Source organism: Aythya ferina (assembly GCF_964211825.1).
Source record: "Aythya ferina genome assembly, chromosome: 4".
In the NCBI taxonomy this organism is placed as follows: Eukaryota; Metazoa; Chordata; class Aves; order Anseriformes; family Anatidae; genus Aythya; species Aythya ferina.
The window spans coordinates 63,398,132-63,416,681 of record NC_140300.1 but is presented as its reverse complement, the minus strand read 5'-3'; the positions used below and the strand labels follow the sequence as shown (position 1 = coordinate 63,416,681).

General features: G+C 41.5%; 1 long non-coding RNA gene across 1 annotated transcript in view; it reads left to right on the top strand.

Moving 5' to 3' along the window:
- The first annotated feature begins 4,788 nt into the window (after window positions 1–4,788).
- Window positions 4,789–18,550, top strand: part of LOC311436257 — a 150,188-nt gene continuing 136,426 nt past the window's right edge. The window contains exon 1 of the long non-coding RNA XR_014692702.1: window positions 4,789–4,877. This is a non-coding gene — a long non-coding RNA (uncharacterized lncRNA). The remainder of the gene's footprint in view (window positions 4,878–18,550) is intronic.

Sequence of the window (18,550 nt, the reverse complement as noted above, 5' to 3'; positions counted from 1 at the left end):
CTTCTTGACTTATAATTGTAGCTGCTCCGGTCTCTGGATCTCAAGTCAGAGCATGCTTATGCTGAGCATCACCTCTGTGATGAAGCTCCCTCAGTCTTTATTCTCCCCATACACCACTACGACTTCATACCAAGGGCACCAGCCACGGGCCTATTATAGCAGCCAAATAACAAGTCTTCATGTAGGTATTCATAGGGCATTGCCCCCATTCAAAGTAGGTGATATTTATTAAGAACAGGTTTAATGTGTTTTTATTGTATTCTGCTTTTCTTGAGAAGGGCGTATGGCACTGAAAATGGCAAAGGAGATGCAATGAAGGAGCACCCTACTCTTCCTATTGACCTGAAGCTGTTGGTTTTATTTTACTATTTTTTTTTGTGAACCTCAACCATTTCTTCAGACTTCTCTCTGATAATTTGAAAGAACTGAACTGGAATCCTGCCAGACAGAATGACTTTACTGTAAAGTATCTATACATAAAACCGCAATATTCACCCAGTTTTCTTGCAGATGCTTATGCCATTTTATTATCAATGAAACTGAATAGCACTACTGGGCAAAAGTATCTTTTTTGTGAACAGTCCCTTGACCTCATAAGAGGACTTCTGTATGTGTGAGATATCACTAGCTCCCCACTTAACACCTATCTGGAACCACTACACTTCTAGATGTTATTTCAAGAAATGTTGTGAGGCTAGAGAAGGTTTGAAGGAAACACATGGTTAAACAGGCTGGAAAATAATGCATTATACAGAGAGACTCCAGGAGCTTTCAGTATTTGTCTCATCAAAACAAAGATAAATGAGCAACTTCTTCGTAGGCTATAATTACCTCTGAAGGGAACAAAAACATTGATAATTGACAGCTTTGAGCTTGACCCTAGGAAATAACAAAATCCAGTAGTTGGAAATTGAAATCTGGAGTAGAGATCAGACACAAAAATCTGTGGTTAAGTAGCTATTGGAACAAATAAGTTGTGGTTAAGTTTTGTCACCAGTGATTTTAAATCTAGTTTATCATAGAGGTTTGGTTTGGAAGAGACCTTAAAGATCATCAGTTCCAATCCCCCCCTGCCATGGGCACAGACACCTCCCACCAGACCAGGTTGCCCAAAGCCCCATCCAGCCTGGCCTTGAGCACCTCCAGGGATGGGGCATCCACAGCTTCTCCGGGCAGCCTGTTCCTCTTGTTTTAACAAAGAGACACTGTGCGGGTGTAATCCTGTTTGAAAGTCAACAGATGTGTAAATATGATGCTTTGGGACAAGGTTTAGTGGTACACTTGGCAGTGTTAGGTTAACAGTTGGACTTGATGATCTTAAAGGTCTTTTCCAACCTAAATGATTCTAGGATTCTTAGCGAACGAACATAAAAGACTTCTTTAGGTTTTCCTGTTCTTCAGATGCTGCCTCGGGATCTGAGTCAAATGAGAATCAGAACTGATGCAGCCAGGCTTTCACTCGCTGTTCTTGCTTGTTAGTTTTTTCCTCTTTATAAATCTAAAACCTCTGTGTGATAATATCCTACCCATATTTGATAACTGTCAAATTTTAATCCCTTTGCAGCCCTTTTTAGCTAATACAGAGCATGAAGAAATCTCCTGTACATACCTCAGGCTCAATTCTAAACCTCCTGTAATAAGAAACATTTGCATAATTTGTAACAAACTCTGAATGTGCTATGACAAAGATAAAATAATGATTTTTTATTAAATCAGAAATGCCCAGCTCATCTGAAGAGTGATATGGCTTTAAGTGGAAGCTCTGAATTCTGAGGGTAAATGGAATGTGTTATTGAAACAAACCCCCTAGGTTTATTTTTAGGGAAACAGGTAACGTTTCAGTCCCAAAACAATAAATTCTGGTTCTAAGTAATTGGAAACAAATTTTGTGCTCTCATAAAAGTGAGTGAGCTTATTCTGTCACTAAAACTGATTTAAAATCGTCATCTGACTCCTTCAAGGAAAAAAAAAAAATAGCATTTTTAAATTTTCACTCCAGGTTTTAACAGCAGGGGAGAAGGGTATTTTGAAAACAATCAACAGTTGAAATCCCCAACTTTACACTCTTGAAAAATGGGAGAAAAATGTTCAGTGGGGTAGTGTGGGTGGTGGGCAATCAAATGAGAGATCTGCTCTACTTCCATTGAAGCATTAATTCAGGTATCAAACGGCCATGTATTGTTGATAAGACAAAGGTTTTAAATCTGTTTCCTGCTATATAGCACTCATTTTTGATAGAAGGTAGATCTTACTTTCTTTTTGCTAGAGGAATACACCTGTACCGTGGGATCTTTGCTGTTAGGACAACACACGTTGACTCCAAGCCCAACCCTTCTTTCCGGTATTTTTAGTGGCCCTCAACCAGTCTAATTATTGTGGCCCTGCTAAATTTCTAGGCATAAAACTTGTCAACTGCACTGTCCTGCCTGGTAGATGGAGCTCTTCTACATGCCACATAGCTTGAGTGTAAAATGGAATCTGTTGGAAAATCAATGGGTTACGTTAGGATCGTTTCCTTCCCCACATGTATCACTTGGTAATCTAGATTGAATTTTGTCTGCCATTGTGTTGGATAGGTACCAAGTCTTAGATGTTCCTCCTCTGCAGTTCGTCAGGTACTCCTCACGCTTTTACTCTCCTGAATAGCTTGGTATCATCAGTGGAGATGAAAGTTGCTGTTCCTGTTTGGGAGGGAATTTGGTCCAGTGTCATTACAAGGAGAACAACATAACAGTATAAAAAGCCAGAATCCAGTGGAGCTGAACTGGCCATAAGGGCTCAGCCTGGATCAGCGAATTCAATAGCAAGCCTTCTGCTGAAAATGCCTGGCCTCAGGCTGGACCTTTTCAGCCAAAGAGGGGATTTCTCTTCTTCAGTGATCCACAGGAGGTATTCACGAAGTGTGTTTTCATGCATTGCCATTACTTGACTTCCTGCACAAGTCTCAGCTCATCTCTTGTTCTTTGTGCTCCGAAACAAGGTCACCACATGTTGTACAAAGAAGCCCCTTTGAATGACTTTTGAATGATTTAGGTAAAACCTAAGTGCCCCTCTAGACAGTGTGTTCTCGCAGTATAGCTTTTTCAATTGCTCCCAGCAGGAGATGACAAAACATGAGAACAGGGTGTGCCTATCGATTCTTGCACATCTACAGATACAATTCCCTTCCAGCTTTTTTCCAGAGTTTTTAGTTACTGTAAATAACATAGGTTACCAATAGGTTCTTCATGCTGCCAATCAGAAGTAAAGGGTTCTATTTTTCTATACTGAGATTTGGTAGAGTTTTTGTTGTTGTTGTTTTGTTTTGTTTTGTTTTGTTTTGCCTTCCATTTACCTTTTTTAAAAAGCTAAGTGATGAAGCTTAGCGTGACCTTGATCTTGTTGAACTCCTTTAATTTCAAAGGGCTATAAAACAGCTGTGACATGGGGAAAACAAACAAACAAACAAACAAAAAGCCTGCAAGAAATCTGATGGCCTTCCCAGCCAACCCTGGCAATGGGAGCAGGTGAACGAGACTGACTTTACCCTCATCAGGAAGGGTTTTGTCCAGTAGCGCCCATGTGCAACTTGTGGAGACCCCAGACACTTGGTCATTTAGCTCCATCTTCTGGGAGAAGACGGAAGTAACAGAAACCACTTGAGCTGACATTTTGCGAGTCCTGTCACACATCATTTATTGGTCTTTTATTACTCTTCATTAATGCTTCCATGCAAACTCACAATGGATACAAACTCAGTAGGAAACCTTTTGCTTTTCTGGAGGCTTTTTAATGGGAGCAAGAAGTCAACACACAAAAAAATGTGCAGGAAATCAATAGCTTTTTTGTTTTCCAAGGCTAAGAAAGACAGTTATTGAATGTTTGACTTGCAATTTAAGTGATAGAAAAAAAGCAGAGCTCAGGTAAATGGCTTTTTGATTCCTGTACAGATTTGAAGCATTAGCTCTGACTCTGGTTCAGGCAGCACATTGTTTGTTCTCCGTTGCCAGAGCTTTGAGTAAGAGAAGGGGATGTGGCATTATTGCTGTAGCAACCCTCAAGTGGGTGTTGTAGATGGTCAGAACAGCTTATTTAGTTGTCCAGCACCGTGGGCCCACTTAGCCAAGCTATAGTCACATTCACTTTTGGGGGACTTATTTCCAATTTTCTGTAGGGTCTTTGAATTTCCCCACTATTCCACAATTAACAAGGCCCAAAAGTCCCTTCAACCAGATCCCTTAAGACTTTCATCTCCAAAGACTGCCCACCTGGCATTAGTCCATCCCTGGGGCAGCACTAGGGCCTAGTACAGCTTCGCACCCTTCTCTCCTGGTTTAGGCAAAAGCAGCAGCTGGCCTACAGCCATTTGCTGTGTCTCTTGGTCTGCTCCTTGAGCTGGCACTCAGGATTTTGCTGAAGGGTGCATGTGATGTCTGTACTGGAAAGCTTGAGGCTTTCCTAAATGTGCTTGGGCCTCCTTTGGGCTAACGGCGAGTTGGGGTAGGGGAGCTCAGGCTATTGGTGTCTCCAGCTTTGCAGAATACAACCAAGCTCAGGCATTTTCACAAATTTACCACAGATGATTCGAACAGCAGTTGTAATGTAGTTGTCATGTATGCCCTCTGAAAAGACATAGGAATGAATAGAGTAAGAAAAAGAAGAGTTTGATTTCCAAAGCAGCCCAGCTGTGGGGTTAATGAAGCAGGACAGCAGCCACTCTCCTGGGCTGGTGCACATGCCCAGGCTGAGTGCCCTTCAGGTGTCCTCCATTAGCAGGAGGCCAGGCTGGGCCCACAGGTGCCTTCGTTCCCCCCGCTGGGCCCTGCCTAACACCGAGGGACAAACATCTCCTCAGCACTAGCAAAGTAGGTCATCTGTGGAAAAGCAGCAGCAGTAAGGTAAGGAAGATGTGGTTTTTTTGTTGCTCCTTTTTGTGTTGTGCTTTGGTTTCTCAGCAAATCTTAAATAATGTTTGTTTTTTGAGACTGTGTCTGTGGTGACTTGCTGCTGGCGGTGAACTCCCAGAGGCATCTGCTGATACCTGGCTGGCTTCAGCCTGTGAAGGGACCTGTTTTGGCTGGACTGTGGGTACAGCTCATGTCTGCTCTTTCCTCATAGTAATGATGGCAAGGAAAGAGCAGTGCTTTGTGTCACCAGGTAGTCACCAGTACCAAACTGATCTGCTTGTTGGTCTGTCTGTCCAGGAGCCTTCACTCCAAAGTAAACTTACAGTAAGGAATTAAAATATTAAATCAGAGCTCTGTTATGATCTAAATCCAGTGATGCTTTATATTTGGTTTCCCTCCTGTGAGCTATGATAGGTGACTAAATGGTTAGTATGCTCTTAGGTAATCATGTTTGACACAGACTGCATTGGAATCATGGTTTCTATTTATGCATACAATACCTACTTCTTAAGTAATGTGCTTAAAACATTTATTGTGTATTTATTAAATCTTTAGGAACACATTTTAACATGTGTCCCGCTATAGATGCGAAGGTACCTGTTCTTTTTTTTTTGTTGTTGTTTTTATTCTGGGGAAGGTAAAGTTGGTTGAAGTTTTTTGTTGTCGATGTGAAAAAGACTTACTGTATGAAATAAAGCTAGCTAATCAAATAGGGTGCACTTTAATCATAAAAATCTAACTTCAAGTGTGTGCTGTCCAAAAAACCTTTATTTTAGACTAACTAATTTGCCATTTGGTGGAGAAAGAGCTGCCACGCAGCCTCCTCAAGCAGCACTGGCATGCAGATGACTGCTCCTTAGTTCAGTCCTGTAGATTCACATATTCTAGAAGTGGTCTTACCTGTTTGAATATTTCTGCCTCTACTTTGAAGGAAGACTCCTTTTCTACAGGCTTTGGGAATGTAGGACTCTATAGCTGTGTGAAAGGGGAACTTGAGTTCTTTTGGCGTGACCCTGATCTGGTCGGCCTGGAGAAGGTTTTGCAAGCCAGGTCCCTCAAGAACAAGAGCTGGAGGACAATTGATTAGAACTAGAGAGGCATTGAGTTGCTGGGAATGTCTGGGCTTGTCTGGAGTTAGAGCTGTAGGTACGAGTAAAATTTTGGAGAGAAGAAAGTGTATTTGTAGGCTTCAGGCCCCTTAGGCAGCAGTTAATACAGGACTGTGCAGTTTGGGATTTGTAGATACAGTTTGGGACTTGCAGATGAGATGCTGCCTTCCAAGACCTTTACTGGGGCTTGCCTTTTCCTACCATTTGCCCTGAAAGATGATTTGATACTTATGTACTGTAAGCTTTGGTCAACTCCTCATGAGGCTTTTTTTTTTTTTTTTTTTCCTTCCTTCCTTTTTAGGATAAGTTTTCAAGTAAGCCTAGAATATCAACCTAAAATTTAATAATTGAGGATAAAGAAAGTCCTCCAGTCCCCACACCTTTCTCCTTCATGATTGCTTGTGCCAGTGAAAGCCAAAGTGATTTGTGCTTAAAAAATAACAATATTGATCAGAAAGACATAGGCAACTGGAAATATAACCATTATGTTCTTGAGTTTCCCCAGTCTTCTCAAAATTAACCTGGTTCAGTCAGAACTTTGAACATTTCTATCTACAATTTTTTTTTTATCCTGCTGATCTCAAAACCGTAGTCCCTTAAGCTTCTGGAACGCGTGGCTTCACCACTCAATCATGGTGAATATTAAACTGTGCAGGTCCATTGCCCTGGGGTAGCCATGGTTTCAGGGAGGTAAGAAGAGGCTCATTAGGGACAAGGAGGGCACACATGGGCCTGGAGAAGGCACCTGAGGAAGGTGTCACCTAATTGTGAGGGATAAAACCACTCCTGGCAGGGAGCTGTGTTCAAGAGATGTGCTGGGGGGATGCAGGAAGTCTGGCTCTACCCCAAAGGCATGGCCCCCTCTAGGTAAAGGGGAAGGCATACTTAGATCTGCTTTTGACTGTTTCCTTCTCTGCTTTACTTTAATTCCTCTGTGAAGCCAAAAGAATGCATGAGCACTGGCTCTGCTAGCAGTGGGCCCCCAGAGGAGAGGTCTGCTGATATCCAACTGGTTATAAACTGTGGGTGAAGTGGATATTTCCATGGGGCCTTAGCTGGCAGCTTTCCAAATGTATCTTTTGATTAAGTCTAAATGAATTTCAGCTGATATTCTGAAGACACAAACCAAAGAATGAAAAAACTCTCCTTACAAAGAGCCCCAGAAAACAGCACCCTCCACATGGTTGCATTAGATAGCTATTCTCACAGAAAGCAGGAAGGCACGGGCAACCTTAAACAGAGCTGTTACTTCCTGCAATAGTAATTTTATATGCACAGACATAAATATACAAATGCTGAAAGGAAACTGAGTGGTGCTGCTATAGAAACACTGTGTTTAAATGAAGCAATCCAGAAGGCCTGGCATGGGACACACTTCTCTTGCAATCCCATTCTGGAAAGCACCGGGATTTGCACTGCAAGTTCTGCAGTACCTTGGTTTTTGGCCCATCTGGAGCGTGCCTGACTGTATCTGTGCTGCAGGACAGCTGTATTCTGTCCCATGGTGCTTTTGCTTCACTGGCTCTCTATTCTGGGGACTTATTAAAGCCATTTTTTATTCCCTCATCCCCATGGATACATAAGGGTTTTCCTTCCAAAGGAAGCCAAGACATTCAGGAACGTGGGACCCTTGGACTAAAGGTACATGTATGTCCCAGATACAGGATGCCCCTTGGGACATACATGCTGTGTGTTGGCACAGCCTGCTCAAGTGTGTCATCTAGTTCCCTTCCACCTGCTGTTGAGTTGTTGTTGTTTTCTCTTAATACAGAAAGACAGATCAGGAGAGAGTTGGAATAGATGGGCCTTGCCTTTTATTCTTATATACTCCAGACCTCTTGGCTATAGAAAAAAAGATGAGACGAATTGGCAGTGGCAGTCAAATACCTAGCCCAGGCATGAACCAAAATGGATGAGACAGGAGCTGAGTTCTCTGCGATCGTTCCCATTGCTCTGTGTGGACACATCAAATCAGACAAAGCTTACTAGCAGTGAGCGCTTGACGTAGTTGGTTTGCTTCAGGCAACCTTACAGTAATAGCTGTTACGTGAAAACACATGAGCAGCATTTCACGTTCCCAGTTCAAATCCTTTATCCACATGAGATATTATTTTATTGTATTTTTTTGCTGGAAATAGTTAACGATAAAAGCAAGGTGTTGAAAAAATGGGTGAAGTTTCTGGTCAGATGTGCTGAGAATTTACTTGCATTTTCAGATGCCATTTGGAAAGGCATCTGGTTTGTGTCTGCTAGTTAATAACAAATAATAGTTATCATAAATATGACCAAATTATTGGTAATCATACAAGTATGGTAAAGGAAGTGATTAGAAGTGACTTCTCAAGTGAACTCAGTTAATGCAGCTTATTGGAAGATTAATACTAATGAACCATCAATTAACTAGTTGTTACTCGATATAAATTATTTATAACTGGAGCTGAAACATGAGCTGTGAACACTCCTGTTGCCAGTCCAGAAAAACACAGGCAACAAGCAACTTTTAATCCTGTTGGTTTGAGTGGGACTAATAGTCAAGGCTTCTTGAATGAGGTCCATATGCATTCTGTGCTTTTCATTAGCGTAAGCCGCAGGACCTCGCTGACTTCATTGCTGACCTTGGACTACTGAGAGCGAAGGTGAAATTGTCACTTAATGTTTTTCAATGCACTGGTCTTCAGTGAAACTGTTTAATTGTTCTTTGAACTCATGCAATACTTTGGCATTCGCGTAATCCTGTAATTACGGCCTTTACATTTTGACAGAATGTTACACGGGAAATTGTCACCTTTTGTTTCGAAACTACTACCTGAAAATTTGGCTTGAGGCTTTTTAGACACTCTTATAACAAAGTTAACTCATTTGATATTCATTTCACATTCACTTTTTAACAATGTTTTTTTTTTTTTTTTTTTTTAATTTTAAGCCTGTATTGTATTATCCCTCTTGATTGTGTTCAGGCTGAATAGGTATAGACTATCTAGTTTTAACTCATATTAGTCATTGTACTTGTGGTTACCCTTTCAGTTCTACAACATATTTTTGGAGACATGAGAAGAAGCCAAACCTGCAAGCAATATTCAAGTCAGGATTACTTTGGATTAACATAAATATTTTTTGTTCTCTGCCTTTTCTGACCCAGTAGTTTCTAGTATTTGGTCTACCTTTTTGACTTACAATCATACAATATCCCAAGTTGGAAGGGACTCACAAGGATCATTGAGTCGAACCCCTGGCTCCACACAGGTCTACCCCAAAATTCAGAGCTATGACTAAGAGCACAGTCCCAACACTCCTTAAGCTCCCACAGGCTCGGTGCCGTGACTGCGTCCCTGGGGAGCCTGTTGCAGTGCGCGACAGCCCTCTCAGTGAAGAACCTCTTCCTGCTGTCCAGCCTGACCCTCCCCTGTCACAGCCTGACCCCATGCCCTCGGGTCCTGTCACTGGATAGCACTACAGAGAACAGTTGATCGTTTGATGTTGATTGTTTGCTTCTGCTTTGCTCAGCCCTATTGAAAGAGTCAGGGTTGCTTTTCAGGCTACATGCTTGTCTCAGCTAGACTTCCATGTTTGTGTTTGTTAGCTCTGTTTAAAAAAAAAAAAAAAAAAAAAAAAAGGAAGAAAAATAGTGGACCTATGAGATAATATTTTTACCATGCAAAGGCCACATATTATACTTAGCTATGTGTCTGTTTTGTCCTCAATTACACTTCGCTTCCCGATTGCATCAGTCGAATGCTGGCTTTTAATTCTCCGGATTCACCCAAGAATATGCTTTTATTTATTATTATTATTTTTTAAATTAGAGTCATGTTTTTCACTGCCCACATCTGACAATAAGCAATTTTAAACAATTCATCTTTTACGTCAGGCTTCATCTTACAGATGAGAAGAGACGACAAAAAGGCTAAGTCAGAAAAACATTTTTGTTACTCAAACTGTGGACCCAAAAGGAGCTGCTTCCACTGATTGTTTTGATTTATTTATCTATTTTGTGTGTGTGATCAAATAGTTTTTTCTAACATAAGGTGATGTTAGAGTCCATCTATTTTGGAAATTTAAGAACGAACAACTTGTGCCTCAGGCGGTGCTCAGAGATGCAGGAACTCCAAAATCAAGATGCAGGATCCAACATCAAGATCGAGCTGATGTTTGGACTACAAAACAACGCTCCCAGGAGCTAGTTTTTTGAGAGAAGTGGTGACAAGTGCATCTGAAATGCCAGTGGCTCTGTAGGAAGTTGGTGGTAAGCATGCCAGAAAAAAAAAAAAGCAGACTGGTGACAAAGCATAGGACTCTGCCGGCCTCCTATCATCTCTGTTGTCCAGAGTAGTGAGCTTAATTCAGTGAGCCCTTAAGCACTGCTACTGTGACAACTGTCCTTACAGTTTGAGGAGTGCCAAACCATGTCTATCAGGTGCTAACCCCAACCACAGTGCTTTAAGCTTGACTGGAAGGCAGCAGCTAGCCTTTCTGGGACGTGGAAATAGGGCAGGGCACAGAAAACCCTGAAGGCACGTGTTTTTATACATTAAAACGCAGTTAAATCAGTTAGTCTTTTATTTATAGTTTTCAAAAGAAAAACAAAAAGCATTTGGCAAGAGTTCTTCTCCCCCCACATTTTCAACCATGTTTACTGTAAATAACATAGTGGATATAAAAATTTTATTGGAGAACGTTTGTATTAGCTCTGCTTCTCTCTGGGGTTGTATATCTTGAGGATATAACCAATTCTAACACTTAAGGGACTGGAGAAGTGAAAGTGATTCTACCTTCAGAAACAGGATTATTCTCTTAAAGCTATATACTTTTTTTTTTTTTTTCCTGTTAAACCCACTGTGGCACTATTAGAATAGCTGCATTCATATTTCTTAGGCTGATTTCTGTTTTTATGAATCACTACGTGATGTTACTAGCACAGTGTGGACAGATATATATTTGGGTGTTGGGAGAGAGAAACAACTCAGACTTTTACACACACAGTGATAGATTCTGGGCTGGTTGTTGCTGCCCTGGAAGCACGTTTGGGATTGTAATATTAATTTAGTAGTACCAAAAAAAGCATGCCAAGTGTCAATAAATAATTATCAGAGGAAAGAAGAATGAACAAACTGGGTAGCGTATAGTGTGCTTACATCTTGACCATGTCCTCTAGTCTCCCATCTCAAAAGGGGTGTAGAAGGAAAGCATGGGCAGGCATCAGTGCTTGTGGTGATGGTGGGTTTTTTGTTTTAAACAAAAAAGTAGGCTAGTTCTCATCTGCATGGACAACAGGCAGTAAGAAGGGTGTGACAGGGCTCGTATCTTGAGAGGTATGCAGTAGGTAAATAAAGCTCGTTTGCTCACTGATACGTTGGAGAAGGAAGTACAGCTTGGAGGTAACCAGTGAAGCTAGCAAGTGCCAGGCTGAAAACAGGGCAGCAGCTCTTCACGTTTTTGCAACTAATAAAAGTTTTGCATGAGTTCCAGAGGCAATTTAAAGAAAGAGAAATGTCTCAGAGGACTACTCAGGTGGGGGGAGAGTACGTTTGCTGAACTGAGTATGCAAACAACAACCTGTTGGGTGTTTGCAAAAGTCCATTACCCTTATCTTAGACTTTTCCTGGAATACTTGGTATATTATATGTGAAGATCAAGGTTTTTCAAGATGAATTTGAGCTGGCACCTCTCACTAGTATGCTTACCATTTGCTCGTGTGCTGAAAAGTAGGAAGGACATGGGCTCTGAGCAGAAATCTATCTCAATAATATGGTGTTCACCAGAAAGGTAGGCTTTTGGCCCCTCTCATTCTTTTTTTTTTTAATTATTTTTTTTTTTATTATTATTATTTTTTTAGGACTGTGAGTGTAAGTGCTTGTAAATAGCACTCCAAGTCTGTAGATTTGAGGAAAACAAATGTGCTTTTAAAAAATACAGCACAATTTCACACCAAAACAAATGACTTGCTGTGATGGTGCACAGTCTGTTCTTTTTTTTTTTGTTTTTAGTATTTTAGTTTAGTATTTTAAAATGTTTTGCATATGCATACTTATATCGGCGTGGGTTTTTTCCACGCTCGAAAGCTATTGAGAAGACTTGCTGGCAAATTGCTGGAGTTCTGTGAAGGGGAAGGAAAGAATAGAGTATCACCTACCATCTGGATGAGCTTAATGCATAGAGAAGTAATGTTTAGAAGAAAAACATCATGCTTGATCCCAGGGCTCAGGCTTGGTTCTTTAAAATGCTTGTGCAGATCCCTGTGGAGCTGGATGTGGGCATCGACGTGTTCCAGATGCTGAAAGAAATGGGGGCGAGGTGGGGTGTACGATATCTGAATGTGCGTAATGACACACGGAGCATGCTGATGTTACTGGTGGAGTGAAGTGCAGAGCATTGCCTGATCTAAATGAAACTCTTCACTGGACAGAAGTGCCAGTTTCAGTGGTGTTGCTTAGTTTATTCAGGGTTCCCTTTCCTACGTGGGCAGCTAATTTTCAGGTCTGAGATTGGTCAGGTTGGAGGGAGCAATCTTTCTAAGGACCTCTAAGCTTTTTGGGGATGAAGGCTGTGTCCTGTGATGGAACGGGTTTGTGAGGGAATCTCAGCTGATATTTGACACTGATTTCTTTTAGTGCCTCTGATCCCTACAGCTTATCTGAAAAACTGGCCCTTCCCTTATTTGAGCCTGCAGTTTCCTTGTTCATCCAGAGCAGTTCTTGCTCAAGGAGGTCGGCTATAGTCCTAAGGATTTGTTACCTGACAAAATACACCTCTTACCCAACAACTGCATAGCTAAGTCTCGTGACTGCAAGGCCTGTTTTTGCAAGCAGTCAGGTTTCTCCCTAGACTTTTGGAGATGTGGCAGCGTTTGCCATTCAGTGTCTTCCCTGGGACCACCTAACACAACTCAGTTCCCATGTGTGAGGAGAGTCTGACCAGAATAAAAAGCTTTTGCTGGTCGCCTCATATCGTCATCAGGCTTTAGTGCACCTCACTCCAGTTGTGGATTGCTCATTTCCAGGCTGTTTCCTATGCTCTGGTGGAATGGAGAGTTGGTCTTCTAGTTTTTAGAGTTAATTTAAAAGTTTGAGAAAGAATTCCACTAAATGAAGAAAGAAGGAAATAGGATGGTGACATTTTGGACCGATGATTAACTGCGGAAATACAGGGGACCGACTGACATTTTCTTACAGTGCTATCTGGGAGACCTGCCAGTGTGGAATTATAATAGTCAATCTGCGAGCTGACAAGATACATGGTCTGGTGTTTGCAAGAGAGAACAAGATTTAGATTGCAGATAGAATTTATCACCTAATTCCAATGTGAATCAAAAGATGAATGGAAGTCCTTTTGTAAAGACCAGCTAGCTTTTTTTTGCTTTTTTTTTTTTCCAACTAATGCAAGAATTGTCATAAGCTTTGCAGAAGACATGATGCGATTATGAGTATTTGCAGTTTTTTAGGCATCAGGCAATTACCAGCAGCTGGTTTTAAGTCTGATCCTGGAAGTATCACAAATGACAAAGCAACAGAGTATTAGGTGTGCATGAAGAACAAAGAACCTAATCCTCATCTAGTTAGAAATGAACATTTCTGTGACACCATCTAAAAATTTAAAAATCCTGGGTGCAGAAAATAAAAACAATGAGATCTGAGAATAACGGAACCTGAAGGACGATCAAGATTTTCAGCAATTTTGCGTTTCACACAGTAAAAGCGAGGTGGTCCAAATACAAGTGATAAATGAGAGAAATCGCTAGGGAAAAATTGGTTCTTGGTGAGATCATGTCTGTTTTAGGATTTACAAAAAAAAAAAAAAAAAATCACACCACAGTTTGAAAACAAAGCAAGTCTGCTATGGAGGCATTGCAGTGGGAGATAAATGAGATGCAGGTTAGCTCAGAGTGACTGCAAAGCCTGAAATCTCTATTTTCTGCAGTTACAATTCCAACGCTTGGAACAAGTACGCTATTTCAAGTACTTTTTTATTTACATCACAAAACAGTCTCGTAATTCTCACAACCATGTGCATATTGCCTTTTAAAATATATATATATTCCAAATATCTGGCAACCAGATAGCTTATCCCACTTCTGTCCGTCATCGTTGAGACGTACACTGCCTCACCTAGCCCTGCAAAGCAAATTGGTCTGAAGTTGCTGCGGAGAAAGAAAGTTGCAAGTAAGGTCTGACAGCCTGCAGGCACACAATGCTCTGCAGGCAGCAGGGTTCCTGCGGTTTGAGTGCTGTGGGTTTGTGTAAAGAGGATTTGCTGAAGAGATTCTCAGATTGGAAACTGGAAGAAAAATGTGAAATGTAAGTTGGCAAAATGGAAGGTTAGAGTGAGTTGAATGGCAAATTTGTATGGATGCACAGACATGCAAATAAGATGGAAAGCTGCTTTTGTTACCAGGGTTGGTATAAACTTCTCTATTGTCATCTTTCCTTTTGCTGTTTTTCAGGGAACACTCTGACTTTGCTCTCTTTGTACTCTGAGAATAGAAATGTTTCAGGGTTTGGATTCAAGAAAATTAGTTTTTGATACTTCTCTGAGGATAAAATGTTATTTCTTTTCCTGTGAGAAAAGCTGTCTCTGATTTCATCAAGAAGAGTGATTTATGTGCCCTGCTTTGTTTTCATTTTTTTTCCCAGTGGGGGGAGAAAAAAGCCGCGCTGAAGTTGGTAGTTCGGGATGACTGGTGACTCGCGACTCATGAGCAGCTGAGGGTGGAAGGGACATGCAGGGATTACTCAGTTGGATTTTGGGTATTTCCAAGAACAGAGACTCCTCTCTGGGCAGCCTGTTCCAGTGATCAATCACTCTGACTCCTCTGACTACTACTAAAAAAAGCTTTTTCTTATGTTTAACTGTTATTTTGTATGCTTCAACTTCTGTCCGTTGCATCTTGTGTTGGTACCAGATGCTACTAAGAAGAGCCTGGCAAACCCGTGCTCCCCCTAGTTAGGCACTTCCACACGTGGATGACATCTCCTCTAGACCTTCTCCTGTCCAGGTTATACAATCCCAGCCCTCTCAAACCTCTCCTCTTACTTCAGGTGCTACAAACCCCTTGATCATCTTTGTGACCCTTTGCTAGACATGCTCCAGGATGTCTGTGTCTGTCTTAAAGCCCGTTTTTTCAGCCATTTTTCAGTCTGCAGAAAGAATGATTAAAAAATACAGACTTCCAGAGGTAGTCTTTGCAGGTACTAAAACAGGGATTATTAAATACTTGAATGGGAAAACTGGAATTTGAGAGAATAGGTGAGTAAATCATTCTAAATCAGTGACACCTCTAAATCCCACTGCACCTGTAGAATTTTCTTTATGCCTCTTCATTAATATTATTCTTAAATGATACCTGAAAAATTTCTCAGGGGAGGGAGAAGAGATGGGAAAAGACTGAAAAGCTAAACCAAAAAGCCCAATCTGTTTTTATGGATTTGGTATTTTCAGAATATTAATGGTTGGACTGCTAGGTAATATTACAGAGTTGAAGAGCTGATCATGAGCTTAAAAAAAAAAAAAAAAAAAAGTATTACTCCCTGGGCATGTGAGCTGTAGTAATATTGGAGCAGTGGAACAGAAGCTGCACACTTTTCAGAGTCAAATCTTCAGCCAATTGCCATAAACAATGCAATTTAAAAACAAAAGGGGGTTGGGGGCAAAGGCATGGAAATGAAAGCTAAGCTCTATTGAAAAAAGCTGGTAATGATTTCGTATTAAGTAAACAATGTGAGCAAAATAGAAATATTTGGATAGCATTTGAACACTAAATTCCCTTGAATTTCTCCAGAAGCTGAAGGGAAGTTGGGAAGTGCTGTCGGAACAGGGAAGAAAATAGATAAATAAATACATGTAGGTTCGCAGAGTGGGAACTGCTGCGAAGTGGAGATCATCAGTCCTGGCCGGGGAACAAGAACATGTGAGATTACCTCCAGGCAAGCCCATGAAAAACTGAAGTCTCTAGGAAAAGAAATGGAATTGGTATCGCAGGTATCCCAAGGGAGACTTGTATTTGAGGGCTCTTCAGAGGTGTGCTGTATGAAATGTTGTGTGGACATCTCCAGACTGCAAAAAAGGTTACAGTTCCCAGGGCTGGAGAAATCCTTGTGCTATAGTGCAGGCTAGGACTACTGTCCCACTACTAAAGCTCCTTCTTTCATCAGGTAACCTGTGCGTTTCATATCTCCTCCCTCCCCAAATTGATGGGTGGCTCAAATCTCTTTTCTTCACACATCTGCTGTTGCCCAAGCCTGTGACTCACCGAGCTGACCAAGGCACTGCACGGCTCCTTCCTCCCACACTGAAAAGCACATCCAGATGATAACTTCAGGAAGAAGCAACAGGTGGGGCAGATATAAAGTAGGTTGAGCTGATTAGCTGGAGAGGAGCCTAGTGAAGGCCAGGAGAAACAGATTCTGCTTTAAAGTTGACTATTAAATAATAATTATATATAAATATATTGTTGGCTATCAAATATATGTAAATACAATTAAAGCAGGCTTCAAAAGCAGCATGAGGTTGTTTCTAATCTCAGGAAAAACACCTATATTTTGAGGAATGGCATGGACTCTAATCTATTGCTTAAAAAAAATACAGGCTATAGCTCTCAGTTTTTATGGTGAATTTTCTCTCTTACAGAAGTTAGAGGTGCTGATGTTTCTTGAGTACACTTCAGTGGCTTGCAGGTTGTTCCAGGTAGGAGAAAGAACTGGTGGTTAAAGCAGTTACGTGATTCAGCCTCGTTTCTTCCCAGAAAATGGAGGAAGAATCGAGCAGCAGGAGAAGGAGCTTTGACATTGGCACCGTTTGATTCGAGGACTGGGTTTAGACACAGACTTCCCTGTGTCCCGCTGCCTGGATTAGCCAAGGGCAGCAGTGTATGATGAAAGGGCTGGCAGCAAGCTGTGAGGACAGCTAACAGGTTCTCAGGCCAGGCCCTCTGAACAACGTGGGTTAGCTCTGGTGGCTTGGGATCAGGTTGGGATCGTGATTGCTTGTAGCTCCATTTAATGATTGTAACAAAGCAAGTCCCATATGAAGATCAGCTTGCTGCTCTCCGTGGACCTTTCTTCCATACCCTATTATTGCTGCATGCAGGTGATTTGAAGGAGTAAGAGGATGTGAAATTGAGACAAGTTTTCCTTTTGAATTATTCAAATTGGAGATTTGGCCTCAGTGATGTTTCTTTGACATTCTTCTGAGCAGAGAGGAACTTTCCGCCTTGTGAGGAGATGTCTGTATACCAAATAGCTTAATTCCTGGGAGCCTTGTTTGCTATCTTTGCTGGTAGGTTTTAGGTAGTCCTTTTGTGGATGTATGAAAACCAAATCAGAGCGATCACAGATGCGTCTTTGAGCAGGGAATATCTCCTCCTGTTTAGATACAGGGAGGTGGTTTCTGATTAAATGGCAGGTCTTCGTTTTCATCTTTCGGGAAGCCATCATTCAGGTCCAAAGCAGCTGTGTGCTGCTATAGTTGGAATGAACTTTAATACGTTTCCACAATTTAATGTTACCTTTGGGAGCACAATATGCAGTAACCAGAGGTCGTAAATATGCTCAACTTAAGTGACAGAGTCAGGGCATAATAAAACACAGCTTTCTCTTAGGTGTCTCCTGGCTGCAGATAACTTATCCTGGATGCAGCTTTGTCATCCAGCCATCCACGAGGGAATTCTGTGGAAGTGTGTATGCATGGAAAGCATGTGCTTTCTCACACAGTAGAGAATTTCCTGTAAATGGGTGAGTAAGTTCATTGCAATTTTACCTATTCCTTTTTCTCACGTGAAACTGATCATGGCTGGCTTGCAGAAAGCCAAATACTAGGGCTTGCTCAGGAAGGTGAGGGCAGTGGTGATGCTCAGGTGGTGTTTGTTTGCTGCTCAGAAACTGTATGTGTGTTCTGTTGAGTTTAAGACAATACATGAAGGAGCTTTGAGCAGTGCTCTGCTTCTCCCTTGCTCTAATATTGTTACTGCTGGCTGGCTGTGTTGGTACTAGACAGAGCGAGTTGTGCTCCTTCTAAGGGGACAGCTCTTGCTGGTTTTATACCCTGTCACCCAGTAGCTCTGCTGGGGGGGAAAGAAAAGCAGCTGCTAGGGCAGCACCCCTGACATCAGGGCGTTCTGCTGTAAAGCGTCCAAATCTTGCTTGTTCAGAAGTAAATGGAAGTCAGGGGATTGATTCAGTACGGACGAGATGGGAATGAAGTTCCTAATTCATCTTTCTCAAGCAGACCGTCCCCAGTTCCTAAGAGCAATGCCTCTTTCTGACTTATACCACAACATGTGGTGGCAAATGGAGAAGGCAAAACCCACGTCTTTGTTCTTGTTAGTAGTGCTGCTCCACTGTTAAACAATCGTTTTTCTTAGCACCAGGAAAGCCTCTCGCTTTCAGTGAGTAAGTTAAGTAATAGCTTGGTTTTCAGAGAGAGGACTCCTCTAGGTGGAAATAAAATAATCTAGCTTTCAACTGGGACATGGTGGAGCAGTCTAAATGCTGGACTTAAATATATTTAAAACATTCAATATTTTAGAGTTTTTGTTGCCTCAGACAGGAAAACCATGAACAATGT